Raw genomic sequence first — 10,262 nt, forward strand, 5'->3', positions numbered from 1 at the left:
TGGAGTCGCCATGGTGATTGTCACTCACTCTGCCTTCTCCAGTCACCTCACTTTCATCTTCACTACCTGCACATGAGGATTGTGTAAAATAGCAAAGTGTGGAAATAAGGCCAGTGATGGCTCTCGCCCAATCACTCTATATCCTCATCAGTCCTAATCTCTCCAGGTTCTCCGGCATCCTCCTACAGTCCAAAGACATGCGGCTTAGGTTCATTGATGACTGTAAATTTCCCGTAGGTGTGGATGTGAGCATGAATGGTTGTCTGTACGCAAGGTTTTATAAATCTGAATTTTTTTGGGTTACGTACATTTGTAAATAAATATCTAGCGTAGATCCTATGCACTGTTTTATAAATGAGACTCTTAAAAACTATCAGCATCACTGGCTGAGGGCCCTCAGACAGTGCACACTGCCAGGATGTGATCCAGCCAGGAACAAATATGAACACAAGCAATAAAGAGGTTGGATGGGTTACTTGTAATGGTTGATATTGAGGGGACAGTGCCTTTTGGGCTTTTTTTCACTTCTCTTTTGTTAGAAAAATTCACTCGAGACTGGTGTAAAAAATCATTCATCATTGGACATTTATTCTTTGCAAAGAAGGAGACAGGGTTGATTCACATACAGAATGTACATCAAGACCGCTCGGAGATCTGTCTCCGAGCCTCTGGCTTCAAAGCTTTTGCTTCCGTAATAGCATCTCGATCAATTTAGAGTATCTGTCAATTATTGTCAAACAATATTTCTTCTCTGCATATTAGTTTAGTTCAATGAAATCCATGCAAATATGTTGAAATGGATTATATTTTGCACATACAGTGCATGCTAGACCCAATTAAATTTTGTTTTAGTAGTTTTTGAAACCATATGCTGCAAAGACCCTCTTTATCATAGATACCGTCCCACCTGTTGAGACATGGTCCAACCCATGGCTCAAAAGAGCCGTATATCTATATAAGGTCTTAGGTAATATTAGTTTGCCCTCAGGTCATTCCCAGAAATTTTGCTTATTTTGCAGTTTTGTTTTATCCAATAGGTTTTTTATTCTTGCTCTGCAGCATTTGTTTGCATGAGTATGCATAGTCACTATCTGTATCGATAGTGATGACCTTGTCTTTTCTCAGTTTGCCTCTGTGAGAGTAATTAGTTCTGCAGCTTTGTGCTGAAAAAAATGTTTGAGACTCAAATTTGAACACTTTATTATTTGTCACTACTACATATCCCGTTGCATTTTACCATCTAATTTCTTCTTACACGAATCATCAACAAACATAGTCAGATCTGCATCTTCAAATGGAATGTAAACCCCCTCTGCAGTCTACTGTTTGTGTAAATGACTTGTCATAATTTGGCAGTCCCAACACTGATGGACTTGTTAACATCTTATTTTAATACCATTAAAGCTTCGGCTGCTTCAAGAGTCCAGCACATTTTGTTGTGTGCTGCCCTAGGTTTATCATAAATCAATTTTGATAAAGGTTTAGCTAATTCAGCGTAATTAGGAACCCAACATTTCCAGAAATTAGTCATTCCTAAGAATGACATCATTTGTCTTTTTGATTGCTTTGAGAATGGCTTCTTTTCTTTTGTATCGGCCATTCTTATATAAATCATAACCCAAATATTTTACTTTTTCTTTCCACAGCTGGAGTTTGTTCTTGCTTACTTTATGATCATGTTCATCCATACACAGTAAGAGTTTTCCCCTTATGGGTCGAATTTAGCTATTTTAGTTGCATTAATTGTTTTCAAAGCCTCTTCCTCAGCAGAGGAGAGAGAAAATGTCTCACTTAGTTTGTTTAAATTTAGATAAGAGCACGGCCTTTGCTGTGACCGTGACCTAGTTTATCAACACTGCAGTAATAATTTGGTGAGTTAGAAACCTCTTGCACATAACAGTCAATCGTTTATTCAAACCACTTTCATTCTCTTAATGGTACCGATAGATATTCTGTTTGTACCTGCCCCAAAATCACCCAAAAAATACTACTTCACACCCTTCAATAGCTCTAACCCCACAATTGTATTTGATATAGTTCTAATATTTCTATCTATTATTCTTTACCGTCAGTTTGTGTCTGTGCATCAGTTGGATTCTGGCTCGTAGAGCGGTCTGCCAAAAGTCTCGCTCATGACTTTTCTCAGCACCGTCGCGAGCTCAGTTGTTGTTTCCTTGTTTTGTCTGAGAGCCTCCGGGACAGTGGGAGGCGGGAGATAGAGGAGAGGAGTCTTCGGATGGTTGGGAGAGTGAAGTCTGAGCAAGCTCCGCCGCCTGTGGAAGATCTGGGGGAGAAGCAGAGGGTGGGGGAACATCCGGAGGAGGCCGTCTCCCTCACACCACTTCACAAAGATGTACGCTTGGATACAAATCAGGAGAATTAGTCACGTTATCTTCACATTCTTTGTCATTTTCTTGTTTTCTGTCATTGTCTTGTCTCTTGTATATTGTCTTGTCTCTTGTCATTGTAGTCGTTTCAGTCTTTGTCTTTTCTGTTCCCTTTTTGCGCTCTTGCGCCTCTGATAACTACATTTTTGCTTCGGTTAAACCTTCTTTTCTTTCCTTTATTTTCTTTCCCTTGCTTTTTCGCTCTATCTGATCAACCAAGAGTTGGCGTCCCGCGACTGTCAACTTCTCGTTGAAGCCATATTGCTCTTTCCATCTCTTTATATATTTAATGCTGTCCGCATTTTTCATCTTCATGTACTTAGTCTCTCCCTTATAAGTCTCATCTTCACTGTCTTTGCTAGCCCCTGACCCCATTTTTCTCAAAATCTTTAATTATTATTATTTTTTAATTTTTGTAAGAAGAATCTCAAATCTTATCCTCCCCCCTTTTATTTTTATTTATTTTGTAGTAAAAAGAAGAAGGAGAAGAAGCATTCATCCTTAGACCTCCCTTTGTTTACTAATATTTAAAAAAATGTATTTGATTTTTGTAGTATAAAGAAGAAGGAGAAGAAGCATTCATCCTTAGACCTCCCTTATTTTACTAATTTTTGTGTAAAAATTGAGTAAAAAGAAGGAGAAGCATTCATCCTTAGACCTCCCCCAGTTTTACTCATTTTATAGCACTCTCTTTTTAGTAAAAAAGAATACCTCTCTTTTAGTTCTAATGGCTTAAAGGAGGTCCTCTCCCCTCGGTTCTGCAGCTTAAAGGAGGTATAAACCCTCTCCCTTAGTTCTTATGGCTTAAGGGAGGTACGTCGCTCCCTTAGTTCTAATGGCTTAAGGGAGGACCAATTCCGGATTTCCCAAAGTAAATGATTCTCACCAGTCTGGTTCACCAAAAAGGATCTCGTCACTCCGTTCTCTTCAGCAAAATCCTGGCCTCTCAATTTACCAAAGGATTCTCGTGTGAGAATCTGGCAGAGGTCTTTGTCAAGAGTCCTGGACTCTCCCGTGCACGGTTTCAGGTTCAAAGCTGAAGAGAAGTGGAGGTATTGGAGGGTTGATTCACATACAGAATGTACATCAAGACCGCTCGGAGATCTGTCTCCGAGCCTCTGGTATTTATACTAAGTAAACAACATGCAGTGGGCTGGCACAAGGTAACACACACACATTTCGCGTTTCACACAGGCGTCTACGTATCTGGACACTTTAACTATTTGTTCTAGTACAAAGGTCACTTTCTCGTAAGTCATGATCGCAAATCAGCCCTGCGTAAGTATAGACGCTTTCTACACGTTTGTTATCATTCTTATTCTGGACAAACAGCTGCAGTGTTCTTGAGGCAATCAACTGCTTCTTAATAGATTAAACATTTTGCTGAAGACCTAGTGTCAGTGAAAGTCCGCACAAGGACATAGGCCTTAAACACTACAGAGGAGATGAGCTTCTGTTAAATGTATAACATTCTTTAATCATTTAAACGCATACTAATTAGTCATTTCGATTTTTCCCAACATCTTTGATCACAGTTAGTGTGGAAGTTTGAGTCTGTTCCACAGCGAGGAGGCCAGCGCACGTGTCTGGCTGCTTTTTACAGTCCACACGCTGCAATAAGAAATCTACCAAGACTGGTTTACAATTAAAAGGAATTTAATCCCACTGATGCAAGCACATTATTTACAGTGAAGTACACTATTTCATGAAATATTAAATCAATAAAACCCCGTTTGCAAAAAACTCAACTCAGCTCCTCAGATATAAAACCCGTCCGTCCTCTGAGAGCCATCACGCGAGAGAGCAAAAGACTTGAAATGAAACCACCCACATCCGTTCGAAAAACCTCCTCTTCCTGTTTATCCCGATTCCGTATAGTCCGATTCAGTATAACTGTTAAACTTCTGCAACTTTGGCAGAAGCTTCATGTCTTATTAGCTACTAATCCTACAACACTTTATGCTGATCTTAATTATGCATTTCCAATAAACGTATGATTATGACTAATTATGAATTCTTAATTCTTAATTATTAAACACTTATTATATCTACTAAACACAGTTCTATGCTCAAATTTCTTACATTAGTTAGTATCATTACCATTTACTCGCGCTTGCTAGCTTACGTTACGTGTCCACATGGGACCGCGGATGCACCAACAGCCCTTCATACACCTGCTGCTGCTTCTCAGTGGGAAACAAAAGGACATGTTTTAGTTGCATACAGCAGGAAACCTGACCCTCAGGGATACACCAGTCTAACTTTCCTTCTCCAGATATATTGTGTTGATCTTATTCAATGTTAAAAAGTCTGTTCTGGCGCAAATATCGATCCAGTGTATCAGAAAAAACACCTTCAAATGGGGACAGACTGACAGACAGACGCATGCTGTCACAAACCGCAACGTAAATCAGTGAGTTTTACCAGTGTTGTAATTGCCATCACCACATCTGGGCCTATAAAATAGAGTAATGCTTGATAATGAACAAAACAATGAGTGACTAAGTATTGCACGGCTTTTGAAGCCGTGCAATACGAAAAGCAACTGTGTAATTCTCAAGGCACCATAAAGCACCATAAAGGGTGAAATGCAGCCCCAACTGTGCTGCCAAGCAAACAGCATCTCGGTGCTCCTGTTATATTTGCATGACTTGAATGACTGAATTCTGTGACTTCATGAAAACTGTGCTAGTTATCAAAATGTCCATTTGGCTGAATAAAGTGCAGCGTTTTGTCTACGTTTTAAACTTTGAATCATGTTTCTACGTTAATGTATGGCTAGTCAAAGAAATTACTTGTTAAAGTAAGTGCCTTTGTAATTATAGAAATTATGGGAGCGTTTAACAAATAAAATGTGTAATCACTTTGTTAGAACAATGCAAATAAAGTTATATCTGTGCAAAAAATAACTACAATTTGGCAAAAAATAGCGTCAGACATAAAACACAGACTGGTCTCTCCTCATCTCCTACCGCGTTCACTGTGAAACCCAGAGCAAGATAGGCGTCATCATATGTTCTTCTTGGCTGCTTGCTGTTCATCTCGGATGCATCGCTTGCGGTTGCTTTTCTGTTCCCGCCTGCCAAATGTCTCTTCATTTTGAACACTAAGCCACACATATGAGTCGCCATGGATCATGGCCGTCGCGCATGCGCAAGCGTAACCTGTTAACAGCGTAACGTGCCCCACAGTTTGAGAACCACTGCTCTATAGAATGTACCTTAAACCGGTAAAGGTGTGTAAGCATCAAGCTTCTCATGAAAACATCATGAAACTGTGAAATCAACTGTTCCGAGGCACTTTTTTGAAGAAAATCTTTGAAACTATGTTTACTTTCAGAAAATCCACTTTTGGCCTCTTCCCAGCCTGAAAAGTCTTTAAAGAGCATAAAAAGTTAAAATGCATCTTTTAGGCAGTAAAGTCGTGAAAGCATCAGTCCTGAGGCACTTTGTTGAGAAGGTCTGAAACTGTGTTTATTTTCAGAAAATCCACTTTTGGCCTCTTTCCAGCCTGACACGTCTTTTAAGAGCATACAAAGTGAAAATGCATATTTTGGCCATAAAGTGGTGAAGCCATCAGCCCTGAGGCACTTCGTTGAAGAAAATCAAGTAAACCATGCAAATTTGTTTTAGTAAAACGTAGTTTTCAGCTATACGCCAGCTTGACAATATATTTCCCAGCACTGTATCCTCCAAGGAACAGACAGGTTGTTGTATTTGGCAAGGTTTAATGGTGGAAAATATGTAATATTTTTGTAAAACTGAAAAAGAGCACAAACAATACAAAAAGTAAGTGCCTTTGTAAGTAATCCCTTTCTTCAAATGGTTATCAAAATCTTGATGTATCATCAAAGCATAGAAGAACACCACTATACTAATACAATTAGTGTAGTATAAATGTTTTAGAACATGTAACACCTTTTTATACTATATCAAATTGTCATGAAAACATGATGAAGGTCTGGCACGTTTCCTCATCACCTCTTAGCACAGGCAGCAGAGCTGGTTGCACTCACTGAGACAAAGGTAAAGGACTTCAGGACAAGGCACTGGCAAGATAAGCGGTGGCATAGACAGTTGTAGATTCTCCTCACCACCCACACGACTGTAAAAGTGCCAGAACAAGCTATCTGAAAACACACAAGTTACTTAAGTAGGTGAAAATCTACTTTAACTTACTGTACCTTTTGACAGTGATACACACCTACAAGAGCGTGAAAAGCAAATTCACCACCGTTGGATGACGATAGGACACCCATCAAATGTGTTGTCTACTGAACAGTAAAAAATGCTCTTCAAATGTACTAGCCTCATGAATTGTTAATGCAGATGTTCCAAGTGGGCACTAGTGTATTTAATATACTTATGAGTGATCTATTTGATAATGATCAAAATGGGGGATTGTGACAGAGAATTTTCCCTGTGCTAGTACATTTCTACTGTGATTTAGTTTTTGTGCCTTACTCACTAACAAAACTATGTGACATATGATTGTGTACCTAGGAGAGTGGTAACAGTTATCTGTTAATATGGGTTATCTCTGCCTTTGCTTTGATAAGAGGGAGTAACTCAATGGGGGTGCAGTTTAACCAGAGAATGTTCCCAGGGGTAATCAAGGGTAATGTCATTGATTTGTGTTGAGAAAAGCCTTTGGAGGTACTTCATAACAGAGATGAGTGCAACAGGCCTGCAGTCATTCATAGATAACATAATAGATAACAGCTGTCTTATTCAGTGGTTTTGAGGCAGGTGGGAACATCTGATTAAAAAATATGAATCAAATTGCTCATTAAATACACAGTGTTTCATGGCCAGTTGGATGGTTTCACACTGGTTCAGTGCTGGTCAGTGTCACCAAAGGCTTTAACTTAACTCAAAGGTCACAGTCTTCCAGCAGCAGAGAGGAGACTCACTGACTCACACACAATACAGAAACACCAAGAGGCAAATCCATACACTGTAGACATTGATTGACATTGACATATGTCTAAAAACTGCATGAAGGGTGTCTTATCATCATATATTATCAAGTCAATCAATTTATGAGTTCTTTACCACATATACGAAATAAAGAGTAAAATCAATATCATAGCAAATAGTGTAAGAAAATATTTAGTGTAAAGAAATCTACATTATTGAGTGGGTTTCAGTAAACACAAACAATAATAAAATAATGGTGCTGCAACTTCATTCAGTCACACCACAGGACTGTGATAATACATACTGCCATTGTTGTTTTTTATGAAAAAATATACATATTCTGTGTACTAAAGGAAGTTAGGATTTTATTGTCATATACACAAAATTTGACTTCTGCATTTGACCCATCCCTGTATATAGGTAGCAGTGGTGCCATTGATCGGCACCCGGGGAGCAATGTTCAGTGTATTACTCAGGTACACTTCGACACGTGACACTTCCCAGTCAGGGATCGAACCGTTGACCTTCCGGTTCCCAGACGACCCTCTTAACCCAGTGAGCCACGGTCGCCCCTTGACTAAATGTTAAGGATAATTTTTATTGTTTTAAGATATGTCAAAGATTAGCGATGACATTGTTTTTGATGCACTGCACATAATTCAGCAGCAATCTGCTCGTGGACACCAGGAAAATAGCATGTATTTGCTTCATAGGGCAAACATGAGAAAATGACTCAATCTGGTGGAAAACAGTAAAAACTGCAATTTTAAAGCCGGGGACCTAAATTAAAGTCCTGAAGTAACAGAATGTATGCTTATATGCCGTAATGGCTGTGGGATACATTGGGACATTTTTCTAAGTGTCTAAGTGTCTGTATTTTGGCTACACAGTTTATTATAGACTTATTATAGGAGCTGCAAATAGGAGGTTCAAATTTGGTGGTCAAAGGTCAAACTAACATCTGTCCCATTCTCATGAAAGTGATATCGCCTTGAGGGAATTTCTTCAAATCATCCACTTGGACTCATAGATGACCGATTAGAATTTGGTGGTCAAAAGTCACTTTGACCTCACAAATCGCGTTTTTTTTGGCCAAAACTCAAGAATTCTTATGCCAATTATGAGAATTTCACAAACACCATTTTGTTGGCAACCCTGACGATAAATAAAAGACAATAAATTAACCTTGTAACTTGTAATTGTCTGACAGGATAAAATTATGAAGTGATAACATTTTGGACAGACATTGAACAGGCAACGTTACTGGCTAGCGGAGGCAGACAACCGTGAGAAACATTCTAATGAAAGTATTAGAAAAGGGATAAACTTAAGATCTCACGTGTTTAAAATGAATGAGAGGGAGTCAAAACAAAATATCAGAGTCCCCTCCTGCATGGTCCTCCTTTTTCTTGCTCTGTAATGAACTAAAATTATTAAAAGCAAAGCTTTCTATGAGCAGTAACAGTAATTATTTTAACAATTATATCAGACAAGGCAATTTAGTGATTACCGGCAGGTGTGGATTTGACCAGTCTTGAAATAAAATCCACAGTTCTCTTGGAACTAAGGCCGAGTAAAAATGCGGTCGATTCCGAGGTTGACTGAGACCTTGAAAAAGTTGTATTGAGGCCGGTCCAAGACCGATCTCAAGTACTTTGTTATTATTTTTCGGACTTTTATTGCTTTTATTAGAGCAGCTAAGAGTGATGGAAAAGAGAGAGGCATGCAGCAAAGGGTCAGAATCATACCACCCTGATAATTCCGGGTTTTAAATAAAACACTGAGGGAATATAGTTTTCAAAAATTCTTACTATAAATGAGTCAGTTATACATGTAATTGAGTTGTATAAGATCAAGTTGCACAATAGATTTGACATGGATACTGTGCTACAGTCTACAAGGGTCACAGCAGGTTTGCTTGCATGAAAAGTTTGGAATAATTTGAACTCAGTGTTGAGTAGCAACAAAAGAACTTATGTCATCATATCATATGATTAAGTAGTACTAAGATGTACAACAGCAAGAAAAAGTTAACGTATGAACGTTTTAAAGTGATATCAGACATTACATGCTAGAATTTGGTATCTTAGGTAGTGCATAATGTGTGATAGGAATATTTCAGTAATATCATACAGGGCTTCAAATGAAACAGTGAAAAACTGTGAAATAGTGTTCTTATTTTAGTATGGTTCAGTAGGCATACTTTCAGTAATGTATATACTGTGTTTGTGAAATATTTCAGTTTTGGGTCGTCATATTATTCTTGCCTTTTTTGTTTTCCAAGGTATTAAACCTCAGCAAGTACAGGTCATCAACATTAGCTCTAGTCTAGTGGGCATCGTTCCCCAAATACCTGTGAAACTGTTTTTTAAACACTCTTTTTATAACAAAGACAATGTAAGATTTGACTTAAAGTCACAGGCTCTTTTCAGTGACATGACGCCAGACAAGAAACTTAAGCTTGCATCTGTATCTGGGAACACTGAAGAAATGTAACCTCTTCTGCATTCAGATTTCAATTCACTGACAGAAAATATGACAGAAATGTGTACAAGATTATGCTGTTAAATGACTCCAATGCACAGCTCGTAGCCAGTGCTGCGGTTGAGTCTTGTGTCATCTGGTGGGGAATGTGTGGAAAGTCTACATGTCCCACCAACTTTTCTTTCTCTACTCAGCAGGTATAATGTACTGTAAGTGTGAGAGACATATTTTTTGTTTTGGGTACAAATCATATTTTCTAAATTTGCTAATATATTTGTGTGATCGAAATGCATTCCTTTGACTGATGAATGGATGTTAAATTTGTATTCTGAATAATTATTTTTTCTTTGGTAACTGTTGTTATTTATCAGATGAGGATCAGCTGTGATAAGAGGAAGGGGTGGGACTGAGTCTTGGGTTGTTTCCTTCGTGTAGAACGGGCCATCGGCACAGTCTTTGACCTCACGTTAGA

Source organism: Melanostigma gelatinosum (genome assembly GCF_949748355.1).
Source record: "Melanostigma gelatinosum genome assembly, chromosome: 19".
Lineage (NCBI taxonomy): Eukaryota > Metazoa > Chordata > Actinopteri > Perciformes > Zoarcidae > Melanostigma > Melanostigma gelatinosum.